At 33.1% G+C, this 24,697-nt stretch overlaps 1 protein-coding gene across 1 annotated transcript in view; it reads right to left on the reverse strand.

Annotated features, from left to right (window-relative positions):
• PCDH9 (protocadherin 9) overlaps positions 1-24,697 on the reverse strand; it is a 989,662-nt gene that overhangs the window by 629,505 nt on the left and 335,460 nt on the right. The window lies entirely within an intron of this gene.

Raw genomic sequence — 24,697 nt, forward strand, 5'->3', positions numbered from 1 at the left:
TATCTACCATATGCATGCCCTTTATAAATAACACATTTTAAATAGATAAAACTGAAAAATTAAAAGTTTAAGGTCTTAAAATATTACTTCACATTTTTCTGTACCAAATACAAAATATTTTTAAATACAGGTAAACCAAAATAATTCACCTAGAAATGGATGTGAACTGTAAAACATAAGATATTAAATTATGGCTTGGCCTTTCTCCATAAAATATTGAAATGATTGTTTTCCATAATCCTCACAAGAGTTGTTTTATGTGAAAACAAGATATTATTCACTTTCTGTCATCCTTGCTTCCTTCTTTCCTAAATCTCTTATTAGATTCAAGGTTGCGTGGTCATGTATTAAATATCACATTGGGGTGTCTCAGGTTTCTACTTTAATAAGATATTGTAGTGCCTCCCAAAGGGGCTCATCATTGGTATATAACCTTTCCTCTCTCATAAGACTACAAAGTCTGCACACGTTTTTATGATGTAAGAAAGGAAGATAATATTTTTCAAACTAGAATGCCACATTTTTGGTTCACTAATGAAATTTTACTTTCCCCATACCAGAGAACAATCTGTTAGAAAATTACTATTAAATACATTTTAAAAAGCAAGTGAGTTTTAGGGTTTGGTATAATTGAGGTCAGTATATTTTCATCTCAAAACCACCATTTCATATATTTATGTGTATTTAAAAATATTCACATTACATTTTTTAAAACTTTTTTATTTTAAACACAGAAAAATGGAAAATATTCTAAAAATTATTTCAGAATACATTTCATTACATTCCAACAATGTCAATTATTAATTATCTCATTTATTTTTCTTTGTTTGTTTAAGAGCCATAGCAATATGACAGACTAGGAAAGCATGACTCTGAAACGTGCTGATTAATCTTTTTTAAAACATCTCATGCATTATGCAGTTTTTCTCCCTAGAAACTTTTCCTCAATTCCTGTGTCCCAGCAGTGGCTCTCATTCTGCCTGTGTATTAGAATCACCCAGGGAACTTTAAGAAGTGTCAATGACTGAGCCCCACCTCACACCAGATAAATTAGGGCTCAGGCAAAAATATTTTTGAAACACCCAGCTAATTCTAATGTGCAGCCAGAGTTTAGAATCCCTGGATTAGGGTTTTCATTTCTTTTCTGGCCTCAGGATACTATAAGGAATTTTGGCCTCACTCTTCTTTCAATCTGATCTCTTGCTCCTTAGCATTTGTTCATCCTTTTCCTTATTTAACCTTCTGTGTATTAGGTGATACTGGTGTTTTTTTTTGTTTGTTTGTTTTTTTCATGGATATATCATAATGCCTCTGAAACCAAAAAAAAAATACTTTATTTGCATAATACTTTATACCTTTACATATAAGATTTTATGTATTATCCACAAGAAACATCTGCAGAGAGAGGTAGAAAATATAATCCTACCTTAGCAGATGGGGAAAGCAGAGGTTCAAATATATTCAAAGCCCTCTGTGCAAAGATTTGCCCAGTAAAATCACTCCTAAGTGACAAGACTTAGTCTATTGCTACTCTGCCATAACTCCCTTAAGGGATTCATTCATCTGCTTATTCATTCATGTATTTATTCTGTTTGTTCATTTGTTTGATCATCAGGTATTTGCTGAGTGCAGGTTATGTATCAGGATTTTAGTGTCTCACAAAGGTATGGCATTTCATATCTGCAATAGTCTCACACTAACAGTGAAGCCATAATTGGAAAAAAAAAAAAAACACTGTGATATGCATAAGTTGCTAAGGGACAGAAGAGAGAACTGTGAGACTCCTGTGAGCAGAGTCTTGAACGATGAGCCAATGAGGCAATCATGGCCAGCACAGTAGTCAGGAAAGAACAGACAACATATGCAAAGTCTAGAAGACATGAATTCTTGGGACTTGCATATGAGCTGCAAGTAGTTCAATAGTGCTTTAACCATAGATCATGTGAGATATGCTATGAGGATAGGGACAGAGGTTATTAGTGAATGAGATTTAATGGTTAGACCCAATGATGAGAAGTTATAGTACTGGACTTAATATAAGAGAGGACAACCAAATAATGGAATGGCACTTTATCTACAGTGGGTGTCAAAGGTGAGCTTTTATCTACATTCATTCTTTACCTCCCTAAGGTAGTGAATACAATATAATCAAAAAGAATGCATTTGCAATATAACTTACACCAGGGTAAGTTCCTCTATCTAAACAAGATTTCACCCCTATGCCTCTCCAATGTCTAATTCTGGAGCAGCCTCTGTCTATAGAACAGTGAATGGCATCCAAGGAAAAGTTTAATCCACTGTTATTTCAACACTTTTTAAATTGTTTGAGTGTCATGAGGTAAATAGCCTCTGGGGATTACAAATCTATAATCAGAGCAAAAAAGAAAAAAAAAACACTATAAACAGTATTTTGAGATCTGATATTATTAATAGCCCAAACTTTAAGGAAACAAGTTCTTAAGGGAAAAACAATTTAATTGCTATGAATTCTTCCCAACAAGTTTCAATTTCAGAGAGAGTTGCAGCTGAAAATAGAAAGAAAGTTTACTGTAAAAGTCTTGAGATTTCACCCAGTAAATATACACTAATATGTATAAAATAGATAACAAATAAATACCTGCTGTATAAAAATATAAATAAAATAAAATTCAAAAATTCAAAAAAAAAATTTCCATTTTCCAAATTTGATATGAATAACTATATAATGAATTATGGTTAAGATGGATTTGCTAAAACAGATTTAATATTGCAGGATTCATATATAAATCAAACTTAAGAGATCTAGAGCTCACTAACAATAATCATATTCAATGGCGATCACTGTAAATACATTTATTTTATACTTTAAAGTCTATCTGATATTTTCCATTGAATAGTCTCATTTTATTATGTGTATGATGCTTCCCTCCCTTAAACACTTGTCATAGTTCCTGGGGAATTGTCATTCACTAGCTACAGAAATACCTACACGAATTTGGCTCATAATCAGGAATATCAGCTCTTTCATTTTTGACACAAATTCCTAATGAAGTACTTCATAAACAAAATATCAAGAGAAAAAGAACAACAGTAGCAAAAGCAATAAAAGTTTTATGAAAAATCACATAACCATAAGTAAGACACTGCTGTTTTCTTTGCACGAAGGGGGTTCTTTACATTTTCCACCGAACTCTGTAGTAGCAGCAATATGGCCTGTTATTCTGTTACTCCCCCTACCTTCTTACAAAAGCAAAGTTTGCTAAAAATCAATGGTGCTGGTATAAAATTTATACAATCATTATAGAGGGAGCCGCCTTGTATTTTTATTCTATAGGTTTCATTAAATAACAATTCCTTTTGTTAAAACTTCCCACTGAAACTATTATTCCTACCCATTTTAAGAAACTAGAGATTGCTTTCATGAAGAATTGGTAAACATTCTTAAATTTTTAATATAAAAGTTCTAAATGTTAATAAAAAATTGACATTTACAGAAAAGAATCTACTTTAAAGGATTATCTATACTTGGTGTTTTCAACCTCTCCACCCATTCCTTTGGGAAGCCCATGTGTGTCACATTTTTTACCACCGCTTTCCATTGAAACTGTTCTTTCACCATCACCAAGGATAGTAACTCAATGGGCAATTCTCAGTCCTCCTCTCACTTGACACAACTGATAATTCCTTCCTTCTAGATGCATTTATTTCACTCGCCCTCCAGGACACCACAAACTCCTTTTTGTCTTTTTATCTCTCATGCTTTCCTTCTGGAATCATTTAACTGTTCGTGTGGCTATTGTCATTGTTAAAACTGAAAAGATTGGAGAAAATGAAACTTGATTACTTTCTCAGGAAGTATGTTTTCTGATGGCATTCTCCACTGGTTCCTGATTCTAAAATACTTTCTCAAACTGATCCATGAATGATTTCCTATTTATAAGCAGACAAGAGAAGGACTCTTAGAATGTTCCTAAACATGCTTACATCAAACCACATATTTTTGTGAATATTTCAAGAAGCTGATAACATTTATATTTTAAGGGCTTCCCTGGTGGTGCAGTGGTTGAGAATCTGCCTGCTAATGCAGGGGACACGGGTTTGAGCCCTGGTCTGGGAGGATCCCACATGCCACGGGGCAACTAGGCCTGTGAGCCACAACTACTGAGCCTGCGTATCTGGAGCCTGTGCTCCGCAACAAAAGAGGCCACAATAGTGAGAGACCCGCGCACCGCGATGAAGAGTGGCCCCAGCTTGCCACAACTAGAGAAAGCCCTCACACAGAAACGAAGACCCAACACAGCCAAAATAAATAAAATAAATTAATAAACTCCTACCCCCAACATCTTCTTAAAAAAAAAATATATATATATATATATATTTTTTTAAGAGATCCATAGTGTACATTCCGATTTCTGAAAACTTTTTCCAATCATTTAATGTCCTGAAACTTATGGTCTCAAATCAGGAAGCCTTGAGCTTGTATCTCCTGCCTTCTCTCTAATGTCTTCTATGAGTCCTTCTCTACTGGCTTATTGTCCTGTCATCATTAAATATGATTGGAAAACAAAGCTAAAACGCTCATCAAGAAGTGTGAACAGATAGGTATTCACCTTATGCAATACATGTTTTGATTTAAAATGAAAATGCAGTATAATAAGTTTAGAAAACAAATATCATATAAATGGTATTTAGTTTTAAAATCATAGAAATATAGATGGCTAGAATACATATCAGTGTAAAGATTACTTATGTAGAACGAGAAAAAATTGTGAACTGTAAAAGTACTCAAAAGGAATGTCAACCGTAACAGTAGTATACAGGCGTCTGCTTGTTTATTTTGTAAAAATATAAAAAAAAAACATTTGTTTTGCCTCTCTTCTTTTCTTAAAAAAGCATTTTCCTTTAAAAATTGGAGAGAGAAATATCAGAAAATATTAACATATATTTGTTCTGGGTGCCAGGGACATAGGTATTTTCCTTATTTCTCTTTATTTCCTGAGTTTTTCAAATAACTGAAAATGAATTAGCACATAGAAAAAGAATTAGCATGGCTTTGTTAAAAATCTGTTTCATCCACCTAAACAAGGTGGTTATGAAAGAGCTTTATAAACTATAAAATCTTGAAATGGTGCCTCTTCAGAAATAAAGGTGCCACATGGGAGGTAGATCCCTTCTGATTTGGCTCAGGATAAACCCTTCCCTTTTTAGTAGAAAATGTTTCTTTTAGAAACAGGTGAGGAACATGCTGGTTTTCTTTCTATGGTACTACTGCTTAAAGGTCTTTCACTACTTCCTCTAAATAAGTTTTGCTTTCTTTCACTTCACAAGAGAACATGATCTTCCTGTTGACAATTTATCTCCAGTATATAGTACAATGCCTGCAGCATTAGCAGGTATTTTATAAATATTTTATGTGAAAATTTTAAATGAAATGAAAGAATAAATGCATAAATGCAAGACTTTTACAGAGAATTGTATTCACCTAGATTATTTTGGCCTCTAACTCCCTAGGTAATAATTTCTTTGTAGCTGTTTTCCTTTTTCTTTTATGTTTTCGTCTCCAGCAGACAAATTCATTGCAAAATCACAAAATTAGTATTCCCAAGACCTACATTTTGTATCGTAAATGCTAACACAAAAGTAAAGTACATTAGTCTCATAGATTGAGAATACCTGTATTAAAAACAAAAAAAACAAAGCAGTGGATTTAGTCATCGTGGTTTGTTTCTCCAACTGGAACTTTAGTAAATCAGAGCTGAAAGCATCTTTCTCACAGCAATATGTTACATAAGTGGATAAATTTGAATTGATCTACTGCATATATGAACAGATTTGCTCCTGTTCATCTTCTGGGCCCTGCACCATTTCCCTACACAGGAGACTTTGCCAGGTCCAGCCTCTTGGTTCTTCAGGGCATCAGACCTGCCAGGTATGCAAGTTGACTGGGATCTACTTCTAAACTACATGAACTGATCAATAGCCCTTCTCACTTTGTGCAAATTCCCCTCCACCCTTCTTATGATCCCCATCCAGTATCTTCTTTCAGTTCTGAGGTAAGTTTTCTTCTCCCTTCTTGATATTCCAAAGGTACCTCCTCCCATTTCATCTACAATAGCACTTGCTTTCTCCTCTGTCCTAACAAGCCTTTCCATTTTTAGTCCAGGTTTGCAAAGAGACTAGCTAGATGGAGGCAGTCACCTCTGCTCAATGAACAGGAAGAAGTTGACTGTTCCATGTGGGATTTGTGAAAAAACAAAAGCTGATTTTATATAGTCTTTTGGTACAGGCCATTAAGTAGACTAGTTGGCTTCCCTCAATTATAGTTCCCTGTTATCAAGTGAAATTAACAGACAAAAAGATGTATTTCTTATTGTGCACATTGTTATTGCAAGGAGGTCACTTTTAAAGCATTAGTATAATATTTACTTCCACCTACTATTTTATAATATACTAAATTTAATCCACTTATTCCAAAACCACTACGATATAGGAATACTTTGTAACAAAATAAAATCTTAAGAAATATAAGCAAAAAGAGGATTGGAAAAAAATCTAAGAATGTGGAATTAATGATGAAATTCAGTAAATGATTCAAGTTGAATTATCAGATGAAACATTTTTCCCCATTTGTTTAGGGTTTCTTCTTATGCTATTCCAAAATTTAGTGGTCTCTATCATAAGCTGGCTGACATTTTTCAAACAATTGTAACAATTTAATAAAAAGTATAGGTGCCAAGTACTGTAACCAATAAATAGCTTTCTCTCAATGTGTTATTGCCTAAGTGGTATTTGAGAGCAATCTATTGTTATAAATATCATTGGTTATTATAAAGATTTAGCAACTCTGTATATTGTTCATTTCCTGAGAATGTTTGACTTTCCTTCTATGCAATGACTTTCAAGGCTTTTCTTGATGGACAATTCACAAATGCAGGACTTGAGATAGAGAGAAAGATATATTCCTCCCAAAATCATAAAGTTTGTGAAGGGGCTACATTAAGCTGAATTTTGTCTTCTTTTCTCAATACGATATTTAATGAGAGTGGGAATAAAGGGAAATAATTTTATAGTCCTATAGAAATTTTGGTAATTCAATTAGGAATTAAACAATAGCATCTTATGTCAAAGTTACTCAGCAGCTTCCCTCTAAATGTGTAACAGCAGAACAAACCTCTGTGAACTGAACATTGAATGTGCCAGGGTGCTGGGTACATGAGTGTGAACTCAATTTTTGCTAAATAAATAAATACATGAACAAACCCATATATTTTGCCACATCCAGTTATAAATTTCTTTCTAAACAGTTACTACTATGCTCTCTAATTTACTATAGGCAAACTGGATACAATCGTAGGTCATTACTCACAAAGGAACAATGCAAAACCACCTTTATGAGGATCACAAATTGTACCTGCTCTCTGCACATTACAACATTTTCTTTAAGTGGTTCATGGATGTTATATAGAGCTTTATGAACTTCCTTTGACCCAGTTGCTATGGGCATGAATAGAAATAAAAACCCTCAGAAAGTACACTTCAAACACTAATGTTCTATACTTTACAATTCTCCATTGGTTTCTTCCTTGTATTATAACCTTACTGTAAAGCCATTTCACAAGAGTAATAAGACATTGAAAGACTTTAAATTACTAAAGGATTGCATGTTATGTTGCTTGGGCTAAGCCTCATTAATGCCAGTCAGCATTGCACACTGCATATTAATTCTGCATTTTAAATAAATGGATGCAAGCAATGCAAGCCTTTACATCTCCAGACACTTAGGAAGAGAGGCTAACTTCTGTCCAAACATATTCCAAGGGCTATAATAACAGACATTTTCAGTACCAGGGTTAATCAAGATTATTCATGCTGTATTTTTTATTCAAGACAATTGTTTTATAGTTCATTTAAGTTTATTTATTATTTTTGTTATAAAATTCCTGAGAATTTTTTCATGTATTTATCATTTAATTTTGTTTATACCTTGAAGAGAAACAAAACTAAATTTTTCTTATCACAAGCAAAAAATAGGGTGAGTAAAAATGGTTTGAATATTCCAAACACAATGGGAGAGGTCCTGTTTTAGAAATGTCCACTGGGAATTCGATGGGGGTCTTTCTGTTATATTTCCAGCCGGAATTGAAAGACTTCAAGGGAGGAAAATGATAAGTTTCATTTTCACTCTAGGTAATTAACGTTTACGAAAGTCAATGTATTTTTTCAGTTGGTTAACATTTTCAGTGAATTCTGAAAGAGTACCAAATACACAGTGATCAAACGAACTTATTAGAAAACAACAGTATTAGTTTATAACATGTCCCACTTACTGACATTAAAACACACAAAAAGTTATATGAATCTAGAATGTAAGTGAATCCAAGGATAAAGTTGTTAACGCAAGTTTGTGGGCCCAACACACAGTGAGGTCAAACAAACCAAAACGTCTGAGTTTGGAGCAGAGAAAGTTTTATTGCAGTGGCAAGTAAGGAGACAGGTGGCTCACGCTCTAAAAAATTCTGAGTTCCCCGAAGGGTTTCGCAAAACATTTTTAAAAGCCAGATGAGGGAGGGGGGTTTCATGGTATGTGATCAGCTCATCCATAATTCTCTGATTGGCTGATGGTGAGGTAACAGGGCGGTGTCACAGGAGCTAACATTTTCAGTCCTTAAGCTCTAGGAGTCCTGGGGCTATGTGCTCATGGTCATCAATTAGTTAACATTTTCCAGTTGGTGGGGGGCTTTCACATCTGTAAAACAACTTAGGAAATGTGCATCAAATACTGTTATCTAGTTACTTCAGAGAGGAGCTAAAGCAGAGGATATGGAGGAGGGCTTGTCCCAGGAAGTCTCCATAGGGTCCTGCTTGGTTACACAGTGATGGGCTTTCCATCCAGTAAATAATCTTCTTCTATATAGAGGCAGCCATGTGTGAATTGAACTTAACGTGTGTGCACACACATGCAAACACACATACAACATGCTTGTGAATCCATGTTTCATGTAGGTGACTCATATTTTTTTGTAGATGATTGCATATATTTGTATAGAAGGAATATTTCTTTTCTACACAGAATTGCTTTTATCAATATTACATCAAGTACTATACTTTTTTCTAAAAAAATTCACCCTGCATGGTATAAATTATATACTATATAAATATTTATTTATAAAATTTTAAATATGCTATAAACAAACCACATATTATACTATACTAAGTTAGTATATATAATATCTAACATTAATATATCCTAGAGTTTAGTGTAAAATATTTCTGAAAAATAATCTTACCTAGAATTATAACTATATGTTGAAATTTTCATGATAGAGAATTTTTTTAAATCTAAACTGAATATAATTTCCGATAGTAGAAATATGTCCTTGTATTATGAAAAAAAAATGCTCTCCCTAAATAAGCCTTTAACATAATATTAACCTAGGCTATCTGCATGCCAGTCTTTCACAACAGTCTGCAAGCCAACCTTCAGTCAAAGAAATCAGGTAATAAATTCAGAGATTCAAATCTAAAGTTCTTTAAAGTGAATTCAAAGTTCAAGGCTGTGCTAGTTATTTAAATATTGTCTTTCAAGGCAAATTCTTAAATAAGTTCAGTGGTTTTTTAGACTTCTCTTACCAGAAAGTTGTCTAAAACAGACCCTGAAGCTGCAACCTGTATTTTTAATAGCATACACAGAGAGAAAAAGAGAGACATGTTTTCTTTTTTTTTTTTGTAGGATGTACACTAATAGTAAACAAACAAACAGTATCCCTTGAATACATAATTTTAAGATGTGGTTTTGTAAGTTGAGTGTTTCAAATTTTGATTTTAAATTCATTTATGCAAATTGTACATTAGCTAAATTTGAATGGAAATTCATAACTTTTAGAGTAATGATTTAGAGTAAAAAGGATATTCCAGAATACACTGGAAAGTGCCAACTGGCACTGGGGCACTTGGACTTGACCTCCAGCACTGCCACCATCTCACCATGTCATTTCACAGCCTCAGTGTCTTTGTCTGTAAAATGGGAAGTTTAGGATAGAAAATCTCCTCCACCTCTCCAAGTCAAAATTGCAGTACATATGTGAGATATCATCAGAGCTGTTACCCCAAAATTTAACTTAGGGTTTGTTTTTCCAAATATCAGTCTCTATTTGATCTTAATAAAATGGTGTAAATAACTTAGTTGATAAAGGGACTGCAGAAAGCTGAGACTTTACCACGGATTCTGTTATAATCATTTGCTCTTATCTTGCTGATAGCTATGAAAAGTCATGTGACTTTTATTAAAACCAAAGTAAAATTTTTAATTCTCATGCTCCGTGAACGTCTTTTTTTTTTTTTCCAATAAGGAAAAAAAAATACTAAACAAACAAAAAAACACAACGCTATCAAAGGTCTGATGTTTATTGACTTTATTTTCAGAAAAAGAACTGGTGCATCCAGTGCCTTTTGAGATAGTTTAGAGTATTTAAGGCCAAAATAAAGAAACTAATCATAGTGATGTTGGATGGAAACTCTTCAGCAAGTCTGGAATCTATCTAACTGTGAATGTTTAAAAGGCTAGAGTGTTTTTTAAATCTATTTTTTAAATTGAAGTTTTTGAAGTTCTATGTATTTTAAGGAACAAAACCAAGTCACATGAGAAACATGCTCACTTTCAAGGTCTTAAAAATAGTTCTTCTTATAACTTTGAGGCAAGAATCCCCAAAGGAATGTACTTTAACAAACAAGGAAATATCTGTAGATGAGTCACTGCTTATAGAGTTCATCTTTTGAGTTACTTTCGTTGTCTCTAAGCTCCCAACTAATTTAACTTCAGCAAAGACATCGTACTGTTTATCTTTTAATTCTGAGGTCATAGAACTTTAACAGATAGATGATTCTCTAAAACACTAACACTTCTTTGATTTAGTCTTGTGAGGTCATTTCCCTGGTGATGAGAGGTATGAAAATGAACCAGAAATAGATTATAGGAACATGTTCAAAAAACAAATTTTTGAAACTATATATTAATAAGTATAAAGCATAACAGGGAAGCATTTCTTTTCTGAGGAAGAAAATTTGATTTTCTCTTCAAGAAGGAGACTAAACACTGTATCTTTTGTGAAGAGTCTCCCAAATAAAAGTATTTATTCACCTCAACAAATATTTCTTAACAGTTCCCTCTGTGCCATATACTTTTTAATGACTTGGTTAAAAGAATACAAATAAGAAATAATCCTTGTCCTCAAAAAAAATGGCAGTATATTAAATGTGCCAATTATATAAAAAATGTTCATTTTTATGAACTCTCCATATCTCCGAAAAGTATTCAGCAACATAGGTAAATACCTCAAAAGAAAGGGAACAAAAATAATAAAATCTGAAGAGAATATGATTAAATAGTTGCATTTTTACATTGTGTGTTTTTTTTCTCTATAGTGTTCTTCAGAAGAATACAGAATGATAGCTCTTTGTCAAAGAACAAAGTATTTTAGTCCTATACTGATATTAAAATAAATATATTTAGTTCCAGTAAATAAGATTTAATGTTTAAGTTTGTGACAGTTTTTATGAAGTGGAAAATGATAGGGGCAATATTTAAAGTGATTGAATAATATATAGAGAACATTTTATAAAACATTTCTCCTCATAATAGTAATACCGATAGCACAAATCCACTTCCACATCAAGATAATACATAATTTAAGGAAAATAATTTTAGGAAAATATGTGTATGTGCATGTGTGTGTATAGAGAAGCAGAAGGAAGCAACCAGATAAGGTAGTTGTCTTCTTTTGAGACTCAACATCAAAAGAAACAAGAAATTGGAGTAAATATGATTCATACTCTGAGCTCAGCAGCTCTGAATCCCTCTTTGCCTTTCTTTTAGCCTTTCCTCTTTTTAAGTTCTATTAGGTCTCTTTTTCATTCCCCTCTGTGGCACTGAAACTCTTTTACGAGCTTGGAGTCTGGGCTTGAAAATTGTACTTGCAAGTCAGGATTTGTAACAATTCCCTTCCCTTTGGGTGACTTCAACATCTGATAGATTCATTGCACATTAAAGTTGAAAGAGACATTAGAGATTCTTTTCTTAACCTCTATTATTGATGAAGAAATCAAAGCAGAGAGAGAGGAGCAAATAGTTAGAGGCCAATGGATGATGTATTTTATCTTATTTATGTGACTTAGGGTAGAAATTATCTTAATTCTTGTTAATATAATTGAAGCAACAAAAAAATCAGCCGTATTTTCAATCCCATATTTTAAATTATAGGTTTACAGACTTAAAGGGACCTTTGAACTCAGTGCATTAAAATTCTCACAAGTTGCCCAGATCACTGCCAGGCAAGAGGCTAATAACAAAGACCTGTCAATAGACTGGATTTAGAGCCTATAGTCCATTCAATCCAGGTGGCCATTCAATTGAACAGGAAAAAAAAAAAAAAGATGTTTTCCCTGGAAGGAACTTATAACCAAATCTTAAGAAACCATCTGCTTAACTAAAATATCCAAATATATTGATAAAATACACCTTTCTCAGTTCAGCTGGAAATATGCCATGCTCAGAATCTGGGAGGTTGAAAGGACCAATCAGATATTCTGAAACATGAGCTTAAAAAAAGAGAGTCTGATGAGTTTAAAACCAAATACTATGATAAATACGTGTTTGAATACGGTCACAAGTGTAGGTCTAAGTATTGAAGCTGTATATGTAATTTATCCACACAGCTTAGACTCTTTTGTGTTAATGGTTGATTGTGAGCAAGGCTTGAATCAACTTTACCAACTGGTACTTGTGCTTTTAAGCTAACTGATATTGTACGTATAATCTCAAAGTACAAAACATTCTTTCCAATCTTATTCCCTAGTGAGTTCTCTAAAGCATGGAAGATGATAGAAATCTGTCCACAGTCTTATTAAAATAAAAAGCTAAACACAAGAAGGGATGTTTGCCTGAGAAAGGAAAACCCATGCACACACATATACCTAATAAAGGGCACATTCAGCAAATATTTACAAACTTTTAAACAAGCTATCAAAAGTACACATGAAAGATAACAAAACCTTATTTTCTGCTGCTCATTAAACTGAAACTTTTTACAAATGAAAAATAAAGTCACTACCTACTTTCTTTTACTTCAATTCCCTGCTTAATATATTGAACAACAACTAATAAAACATACCCTTCACTTGCTAAAACCTTGATCCACTCATTTGATGGTTTATGTTAATGTCACGTTAGACAAGGAAACAACTTTTGCTCAATTTATTCTTCATGAATAAACAAGAATGCACTTCAAAATGAACTGTCATGAAACTAGGCCTTTGGGAATGTGTTGCATGTAAAAGTCAGCTACACTTGTCTTACATATATTTCATTAGTGCCTGATATTAAGGGTCAAAATTTTCCTTTCAGTTTTCCCTATCTTTCAAGAGACTGAGTCAAATGATTCACCAGATTCTTGAAACTTTTTATATTTTAAATCCTTTTTGAAATATAATCTCTAATGAGTTATGTGATAATCATAATCAGAAACATTAATCACTACAGTCTTGATGAAAATTAAGGCATTATCTCAAGAGGGCTCTGGTTGAATAAATATGTTGACATGCTATTTGTTTTTATGATAGTTATTCATTGTGATTCAGTATAAAATAAGTTTATGGAAAAGAAGTGACAAATACTTGATATGATAATCCAATATAAACAGAAAATATGTAAGATAGAATCGACCAGGAGATCCCTTTTAATTTCATTACAAGGTAAAAATACATAAATAATCCTTTACTAAAATGCCTCCTGGGTACTGATTTACTCTATATGAACAACTCTGCCTATTTAAAATGTCATGTTTTCACTTTAGTATTATATATGTGACAAACTACTCAAGATATCTCTTTCTGCTTTACTCAACCCGCTGAAGAGACATTCCAACTACAGGACACAATCACCTCTCTCTCATTCCTTGCCCCTTCCAGACCAGGCACATTAGGAAAGTGGTGTACCTTAGACACCCAAATAAGCAAAATCCAAGATGATTAGTGTCTTGTGTGAAAACTGCTGTACATTGTTATGTTAAAAAAATGGGTTCTTCCTCCCCAGTGCTCTCCTGGAAATTTAAGAGGGAGAAAAGAAAGTCTCAGTTGGTGATTGAAGTTGAAATTGAAGGATTGGAGTATACAAGGACCCTGCAGCACCCATGTACAAGTTGTGACAAAACATTATAGAGAAAGTCAACAGATGTTTCCAGAAATACATAGATACCAAGTGGAAAGAAAACAGAGAAACAGATAGACAGAGACACAGACAGTGAAGGACACACAGGCGCACAAAGAAACTGCCTCATTTATCATTTTCTGTTCCACTTTTGATAATGACTCAGGTGTTCTTCATTTTCACCCCTTGGATGTCAGGAGATCTCTATTTTAATCTAGCTGGTGTAAGTGATTTTCTGTTTCTTATAACCAAAAGTTTCTTCATCATCAACTTTTATAATTGTATACATTATATTAAACTGCCTTTTATACCACTTTATTAACTTTTCTTTTATAGCAAAGGGTAAGACAAATAAAGAGAAATAGACTTTCAAATTCTGTTTTATTAAGGCAAAACGAAAAAAGAATGTCTTAATTTACCATTTTAACAGTTTTTATAATCGCTATAGTAATAATTTTAACCAATGTTTCTTTATTGAGAAAAAAAATAAGCAAAGAAGTAGAATATGTGCCAAAGTATCAAATGGATACCCAGATATTTTTATATTATCAGGATAAAACCTTAAATGCTCCCAACGTTCCCAATGCAGTTAAATCTAAATAATGATTTAACTTTTGTCACTTCTTTTACAAAAGATTTATAAGTTTTTTTTTTTTTTTTGGTCATGGTAAAATAAATTCACCTATAATTTTTGTAACACTTCCTCGTATTTTCAGCCCTCTGTTTTCAACCTATTGCTCTCATAGTGCATTTTGAAAAGAGTATTCTTTTCAATTGTTTTCAATTTCCTCACTTCTCAATGATGCTGCAGCTTCCTTAACACTTGAATATAATTACTCTTGGAAAGTCATCACTCTGGTTTCTTTCCCTTTTCTCCCACAATGCTAATCTCTCTGTTCCTCAATAACTCTCTTAATTTCATTATCCTTGACTGTTCCTTTCTCATTGGAAACATCCTATATATTGATATTTCTGAAGTCTATACTCTTGGGTAGCTTCTCACCATTTCTTATTTCTCAGAGAATCTTCATGTTATTCCATACCTTTCATTATCCCCTGTACACCTATAAGTGATGACATCTAAGTTTACTGCTTCCTAAGAGAATTAATTGTTCTTCTATGTTTCATTCTGTAATTTTCAATGTTTGCTAATATACCAAGATTCCTTCTCACATCTTAAAGCCACCTCATTCAAAGCCCATTGGCTTAGACCCTCCTTATACTTTTCCTTTTTCATCCATAACAAAGAAAAAAAGTTAACATTCATTTATCTGTAGAGTAATTATGTTTTTTTTTTTGTTTCTACTTTCCCTTTGATGTCCTAGTGACGTGCACAGTGTCTAGTGGGTAGTTGGTTCTTAAAACTACTTATTTATTTTGAATAAAATATTCAGTATAAGTTCAAATTCTGTTATGGAACCACACATTACACTGGCATTCACAAAATCCCATACACTGCTACAGCTAATTAGAATCATTGAATATTTGGTAATATTCCATTCACACACATTGCATACAGGCATAGTCTTCAGAATGGTCCAGAGGAAAAAAGCACTGTATTCACTGTAAAACTATGAGAAAGTGGCTGTGTCCCCATGGGGGTAATATAACCCTCTCTTGCCTGTCAGGGAAGGTGGCTTAAATGAGATAATTAAGTGTAAAGAATTTGAGAAGTATAAGGGGTTATCTAAAGTCAGGTTGTGTTAATATCAACATTTAAAATTATATATAACATGGTCCTTTTATTCCTTATTAAGTTTTAAACCTAGAATGGTGTTCATTTTTCAAAACAACAAATTAGGACAATGTTTTTAACATTCTTTGACTTCTTAAACATATTCATATAATTGATAATATGCTTGTTCCTTAGAATAAAATAATATGCTGTCTGTGACCCTTACTACACTGTACCAAATATAAACTCTGACAGGCTATTATTCAGGAATACATATACTTGATATCTAAACACGATGTATATTTACTTATTTATTCTTTGCCTTGTAAAGACTTGACTTAATGAACCCACATATTTAAAGATGTGTACCTTTCACTTTTACTTGGGGATGGGTGGAATAGACAGCCATTTTCCCCTGTGTTTCAAGCAAAATAGGCAGAACAAGAATGAAAGGAGATATCCTCAAGTGGATTTTATCTCCGGGTAGATAAAGGAAAAATTAACTGTATTCTGATTGTGACTAATCCTCAAGACTCTTATCACAACTTTCTGAAAATTCCTGATCTATAACATTAATCTCCTTGAAAGGGAGACACTCAATTTACAGTGTATTTTGCATGTTCCTAAACAAGTATTGAATGATGAATTTCACTGTCTGATTGAGGTGGTTTACCTCAGCACATAATTTCTTATATTAATAACCTTCCCCACAGGACCTGAATGACCTTCTATAAATACAATCCCTTCATTCAGTCAAAAAATTAAAGCCTGTAACCACCTCACAATTCATCATCTTTTTTACAGGCAATTGCTGAAGCAGAAATAAAACACAAATCCCCAATCCTCAACCAATGTAATGTAAAATCATGCAGCCTTCTGCACTTATGTAACATGGATATATTGAAAATTACATAGCAGTTTGTGTTCCAAATCAATTCTTTTGAGTGGATTTCTGTTTGCAGTTGGCCACAATTTTCAGGGCAAAACACAACTCCTTTCCAAAATCAAAGGTATCCTAAAACAGTAGCCTCCTGAATGCTTGTATATTTTCAATCAGTTTTTAAAAAATGCCTCTTTATATGACTGCCTCACAATTATGGTAAATCCATATTATTAGGGTTATTCTTGGAATCTGCAAGACCTTTATTTACATAAAACTATCAGAGAATGAATTTCAGAGCTCAGAAATGGAGGCTTTCTCTTTGGGTAAGATTGATGGAGGTTTGTACTTTATTTCACTCTGTATTAAAACCCTAAAAAATATACTCAACAAACTAATGTAAGTTCTTAGTTCAGCTTGAAATATCTTTACCTAAAAAACATAATCCTAGAGCAGATTGTAGAGTTATGTCAGATAATTCTCTGGTAAACCAGAAAATGTCAGTTAAAAGGCTTCAGATAATTGCCATATTTTCAAAGTGGATAAATTTAGAATATCGGATAGCATTTTAAAATTCAATATTCTTAACTACCTTTAATTATAGTAACTATGGAGGCAGAGATTGTATTTATATAAGAAATGAAGTATTTTTAAAGTCAAAACCAGAGTTCGATTCAGAATAGCTCTCTTTATAAGGCAGACATCTCAGTTACCTTGAGCAGTTTCTGTTGGCTTATCCAGTTGACAAAGTTAGGTTATATTCATTGCATCTGGTTCTCTCACATTAGGTAAGCAATCTTTATTTTACCAAAACTGCATAAGACAAAGACAATTTCAGTGGAAGATCTAACAAAGCTAAAAATTTGCCACATGAATACACACACATTACACAAATATGTGTTTTGCATAAAGCAGAAGCAAAGCACATATTCAAACCTACTGGAAGCATTGAAAATACTAAGTAAAACATAACATCTCTCTTTCAGAATTTCAGATCTCAAGGGAAGACCATATGTACAAAATATATTTTAATACAAGGTCGGTTATTATGTGAATGCTTCCTGTTTTGAGTGCAGTTGAGCTGGGCTGGGTGGTTGGCAAAACTGCAGGGGAAATATACAAAACAATCTTAATAACAATAGTTCTAAGAGTAATTTAAAGTGTCCTGAAATTTACTCAGGTTATTGATAGTAGTTTTCATATACTAAGAGATTTATAGAACTATTAAGTCCAAAAGGTTGCCACATGAATATCAATATTGAGAAAATAAAATGTGTAAACTTTGTAACTTTGTAAATGTTACATAAACTTTGTCAACTACTCCTTGAGATGACTTGTTTCTTGGGTTAAATTGTCCCATATATAAGGAATACCAATATTTGTTTTCCTTTCATGGACAGAGACAATGCCATCTCTTCAATTTATTACACTCAGTCTTGTGATTGACTATGCACTGATGAAGTGATTGTGCAGAAATTAAATGTGATGCAAACATATGTTTATCAAAACATATTGATTTACTATTTTACCAAAATGTTTTAGAATAGATAAAATATATATCTAGATGCAAATGTCAAGTGTCATGTTTGGAATAAAAATATTGATCAGTTAGTTCTTTGTCAACTCCAGAACTACTTCTCTGCCTTCTTTTTACAAAGACTTTTATCCCCCTCCTAACCTAAGAAAGAAAGATAGTACATTTGAATTGCTTGTGAATGGGCAGGGAGAGCAGACTCAAGGAGTGCTAATAGGTATTTTCTATCTTTAATTTTCATGACTACAGTAGATGTGTGGGAAGAAGATAATGGGAGAAATAAATCCAGCATTCACCAGAAACAACTTCCTTATATTCACATCCTCACTGAGCTTTTGGCTTGAATAACTTTGTTGATGGACAAACACTGTACCACCCCATGCTTGGAAAGTTCTGAATGTAATTGTCTGTCAATGATATGATGATTTATAATGCAATCTGTTCCTATTGCTAGTGCTGCTGATAAGTCTAATTTGCCACTCTTTTATTAGATATGAGGAACTTGACAGTACTCAGTTTTACAGGTTAGCTTTCCCTCTGAGGATACTGCCAATCAAATTACATCACCCTTCCATTCTCCTTGGGAAAAGGATAACACTACCAAGACTACGGTTACTGCAATGGTCATGTTTTACTAACTCATTTATTTTTTCATCTTATAAAAACCCTCATTATATGATTAAATGTTTAGAAGTAAATAGAATTAGAAGTGCATATTTATCACTTTTTAACTATATCTTAACTAATATTCCTCTGGCATCATTAGAGTATGAAAGAGCTGAGAATATTTATGCTCAAGTCAGAAACTGAGGATATAACATAGTTAATGCATCATGGTTCTGATAAGTAAAAAATATGCACAATTCAAAAAGAATAAATCACTGGTGAGTAGATAAATTATTGTATGGCCATTATCTGAAGAGCAGAGAATGGCATAATTCATATAATTTCTTCAAATTCATAGAATTAATATTTAAGGTATGCTACACCTGGCTAATACACATAAACAGTTGCATAATTGGCACACGCTTGACAGCTAATTATATGTACCAAACCTCGACTATGAAGAATAAGTGAAATGAGAAAAACATAGCACATCCTTCAGTTGGGTGCATAATTATATGTAAACTGTTTCAAAACAGAGTTATTTCTGAAAATTTTGTTTTCAAATATTTCCATTTTGTAAATTGAATAAAGATCCCATTTTAACTAAGATATAACATATCTTATAACATATAAGATTTAACATATTTAGTTCTATATGATTGGAGCTATTTTAATATCCAAATTAAAAGCAAAAGCTTATGATTATAGATCACATTGATTACTATGTGCCAGATATAGTTCTAAGTAATTCAGATGCATTAATCTTCTTTTTAATCTTCATAACCACTCAATATAATGTATACAATCAACATTCCCATTTTAATATGTAAGAAAACTGAGGCATAGGGTGATTAAACAATAATGTCACAAAGCTGATTGGTTAAAAAACTCGAAGGTGAATTCTCTGGCATGGCTAAAGGACTCAAATATCTGCAATCACACTGTTCTATTACTGTTTTATTAATGAGGGTGAAGTGGATTCCAGTAATCAACAAAAATGTACTAATGTATCTCCACAATTCTTTCCAATTTACTAGCTATAGCCTATTTCATGAAACTGTTGTCTGGTGTTTAAAAGCAGTACTTAACATATGGATAACATTTCATAATTTTATGTTTTAAAAAAGTTTAAAGATATAGGATGCTCCTGTTTTACCTAGTCCCGCAATGAGCTTTCAACCACAGGTCAGACTCCAAAAGCACACAGTCATATTGGCACAGAATTAAAGCAGGAAGCAGGAAGGTCAAGAAAACAAAGAAACATTAGTGAAATGGAGAGACCACATACAAAAATCTGTAATCTTACAGACAGCCATTCTTTTTTTTTTTTTTTTTTTTTTTCTCCCGTTGCGGAGCACAAGCTCCGGACGCGCAGGCTCAACGGCCATGGCTTATGAGCCTAGCCGCTCCGTGGCATGTGGGATCTTCCCGTACCGGGGCATGAACCCGTGTCCCCTGCATCGGCAGGCGGTCTCTCAACCACTGCACCACCAGGGAAGCCCCAGATAGCCATTCTTAAATTTTACTTTTTCCTGAAGATGTTTGACCAATGTCTACTTACTCTTTTATTCAATACTAGTTCTCAACTTGTATTATTTAAAAATCTTCTGGAAATTCCTTTGGGTGAGAACTCAGTTGTGGTCGCCAATCTATGAACAAGTAGCCATCTGTTTCTCCCAGGAAATGCATCATTTAAGAAAACGTTTACTTCATAAGCCACTGTTCTTAGCCCTCATTCAATCAAATTGTTAGTGTTATATTTTAATATATATTTATATTTATCTCAAATACAGACAGAGCGGGATTGATTTTAAAAAAATTACCTTTTCATATAATACTGCTTTGAAGACAGTAAAAACTTCCCAATTCAAAGTATTTTCTCCACTGTTTTATTGTTTGTAAATATATTACACAGATAACCACATGCTTTATGTGAAAAGAAAAATGTAAAAAATACGGTGTCTGCATTTTATACACATTTTCAATCAGCTCCTTTTTATAATTAAGTCTGAACACAAGGTAAGAGTTTTGAGTAATGCTACTTAAAATGAGATTCTATCAGTATTTAAGTGTACTAGGGAAGCTCTTCATTTAAAGAAAATATGTAAGGAATGTCACCATGTACTAATGAAAAACAAACAAACAACAGTTTAATCTGGAAGTGCGTATAATCAGTCTCATAAACATTTTGAAAATTATATTATTGATACATATATGAAAAGTATGCATGCATGAATATACATACACACATTAAGTATGCACATATGAAGAAAATAAAAAGACATATCTATAGGTGTGCTAAATGTTAGAAGAATTTCACTGCTCAGAGTTAGAGAGCTCAGAATTCTGAGTTAGTTTGTGTAGCTGTATTATTACTTAAGTGTGTAAGGATTTGGATTAGTAGAATGCAATATCCCACAGGGCAAACCAGCATGCTGGGATATAGCACATAAACCTTAATACTTTTCAAAACTGGCAAATAGCATGAATATATAAATGAAAGGCACAAATATAAACATATTTTTTGTAAAACATTAAAAAATTCAGCAAATGATCTGAAATTGTGACATAAGAACTAGGAAGAATATAAATCAGAAAACTCAAAGGCATAAATGGTTACAAGTGAGCTTTATTCTGTCAGTTTGATTCAACTATCAATATTTTATTCTTAAATGATTTTAAATGGACTAAGAAATAGAGTGCTATGATGATAGTTCATTCAAAAATATTAAAATATGACTTCTAAATATTCTTCATGCAAGCCATTTTATTTTTAAAAAATCAAAATTTGCTTCCAACGGTCAAAATAATTCACTTTCTCATATTGAGTCCTCAAAGCCTTCCTTTACACTTGTGTTTATCTACTGCATCTAAAATATGCACCTCATAAAATGTTTTCCCTAATATGCAATCATTTAATATTTTGAGAATTCTGTATGTGTTCTTTTTGGAGCCCTATGTGGAGGGGCCACAATGCAGAGATTTGATTTAACTAAGTCACGCTGGAGTCTAACATTTTGTTGTTCCCTGTACAATAGTCTTTATCTTCACTTCCCTGTTCATTTCTGAGTTGGAGGTTGACATGATTATGTAGTCATCAGTTGTTAATTGTTGATTCTTTATTTAACCTTGTCAAGTCAATTTTTTAATGTTATTTCCTTATTCTTATCACACATTCAATGCCTCTTTCATTAATAGCATATTTGGTTGCTTTTAATTTTTTAAAAATATTTAAAAATGAAACAAATTTAAATATTATCTTTATCAAATTCTTTATAACACACAGACGTATTATAATATTATGTAATAAAATATATAAATAAGACCAAAAAATATATTTCCTAACAGTTTTCTATGATAATTCTCAAAATAGATCTTTGCTTCTAGATATGGTAATTTAATCACCTTTTATTCCTTGCAGGGCTTCATTTACTTATTATCTACACATAATCATCTGAATAAAACAGCAATGGCAATGGTAATATCTGCATTACACTATTATGTTATCAAATACTATTTTGTTTTCCAAACCTGATTTTCCCGGAGAAGTTCCGTTAACTGACATAATGAACTTCCCCTAGGAAACCAGTTCCCTCATGCGGCTTTAGCATCACACGTGGCTCCCGCCTTGCCTGAGCAGTGGGGAAGCACCGCTTCTCAAGTGATTTCCCCTGGGCACAATTTCTCTGTTCCCTTCCTCAGCAACTGTGTAGTATTTGTGAGAAAATAATTAATCACCACTTTTTTATGCTGTATCTCCCCTCTTTAGATGAGCTAAAAGAAGGTAGAAATACTCTCACAATAACCCTCAGAGTGTCTTGAGTAATTGTTTGAAGCTCTAATGCCTTGGGTGGACAGGAACCCCTTCACTCCCTGCTTTACATCTCCCCCCATGTTCATAATTCATGCTGTTACCAGGTTCTCAATCCAAACTTCTTATTTTCTTCTAATTAATATTGCATCACTCTAATTGGGTTTTCCACTTGTAAGATGCATGGATTAAGATTCCTATAGCTATGTTAATTAGCTTTATGTACCAAGGATAATCTCTACAGCCAAGAACCAGAATTACCATTGTGGAAATTCACTATAATAACATTGACATGAATTAGTCTTTTCTGGAGAACATCCAAGCAAATTTAATTATTGAGGTGCTTAAAAGATCATGTTATAAGACTGTTTCACTACTAAGGCAGTCAGTTACATAGCATAGGTACTCAGATAAGCATTACAAAGAAGTTTCAGTGTAATTCCATGAGCATTTATCAAATACCTACACATGTCACACACTACAATTTGTTGTGCTAGGTGCTTGGGGATAGAGTCTTTATTTTACACAAGCTAATATTCTTTGAGGAGTGATAGACATAAAAAGACTCAGTAAAACACAATGTAAGGAGCTTCTTAAAAGAAGATTACACAAGAGACTTAAATAGACTAACAGGACTAGACTAGGACAGTGTGTTCAAGTAACATTAGGATGGCCTTTCTAAAGAGAGATTTTTGGATATCACTGTTCTGCCTTGACTCTTAGATGGCTACATTTTCAAGGAAAAGAATAAAGTCTCCATTTGGGGAAATTATCTTAGCATTTCCACAAGAATTGAAATGACAAGCTCTGAATGACACAACGTAGATAAAGTTTTCATAAGACTTTCTAGTGCCTAGTGCATTAGTTTGTTAGGCCTGCTATTACAAAGACCACAAACCAGGTGGATTAAACAACAGATACTTATTTTTTCACAATTCTGGAGGCTAGAAGTTTAAGATTAAGGTGCTGGCAGGGTTGGTTTCTTCTGAGGCCTTTCTCCTTGGCTTATAGGTAATCGTCATATCCTTATCTTCACATAATCTACACTCTGAATGTATCCCTGCCCCAATCTCCTTTTCTTAAGAGGACACCATCCTTATTTGATTAAGGCCCACCTTAGTGCCCTCATTTAACTTAATTACACCCTTAAAGACCCTATCTCCAAATATGGTCACCTTCTGATATAATAGCGGTTAGGACTTCAACGTATATATTTTGAGGGAACACAATTCAGTGCATAATAGTGAAATAAATAGTGAATGCACATTTCTTAGCTAGAAATTTAAAATAAGTAGACAAAGTAATCACCATCAATTAAATTCTTTTATTAGAAATCCTCTTTGAGTCCATATCCCCTAAACTGCACCCCTGCCACACAGGAGTAGGAGTGGGAAAACATTAGGAAAGAGAAGCGTTATTACAGCATTTATTCTCTCCGCTTATAATCATATGGAAAGAACATTTAGACTAGAAGTCATGAGCCCTGGGCTCCTTCTAAGTTTGCTACACACTTGCTGTGTGGCCTTGACAGCTCTTAGGATCTCAATTATCTTATTTAAAAAAATAAAATAAAACTTGGAGGAGAAGTGCTCTGAAACTTCTCCACCTTAAAGGAGACTTTAGTGGCCTTTATTGTGACAAGGTGGTGCGATCCTGGTGATGATGAAGATGGTGGTAACTGATACCGTGGCTCTGTGTTTACACAGTTCATGATCTTTCTGTATCAGGCCACAGTAGGTTTATAGTTTCACAGTCATGGACAGTTAAAAATAAACAAAAAACAAAAAACTCTTGACTGTCTTCTGTGTTTAAAAAAAATTTTTGACAGAGAATAATTTCCATATTGAATACAATAAATTGTGGGGCATAACTATGATATTTTTAAAGTATTTACCTTTAAGCAGACTACTTTTTAACCAAGGAACAATACTTCATTTTTTTTCTTTTTAGTATTATACAGAAAAAAACTTCAAAACTCATACTTTCAAAATTTTAGTTACAAAATATTTTGG

This window comes from Mesoplodon densirostris, chromosome 17 (assembly GCF_025265405.1).
Source record: "Mesoplodon densirostris isolate mMesDen1 chromosome 17, mMesDen1 primary haplotype, whole genome shotgun sequence".
Lineage (NCBI taxonomy): Eukaryota > Metazoa > Chordata > Mammalia > Artiodactyla > Ziphiidae > Mesoplodon > Mesoplodon densirostris.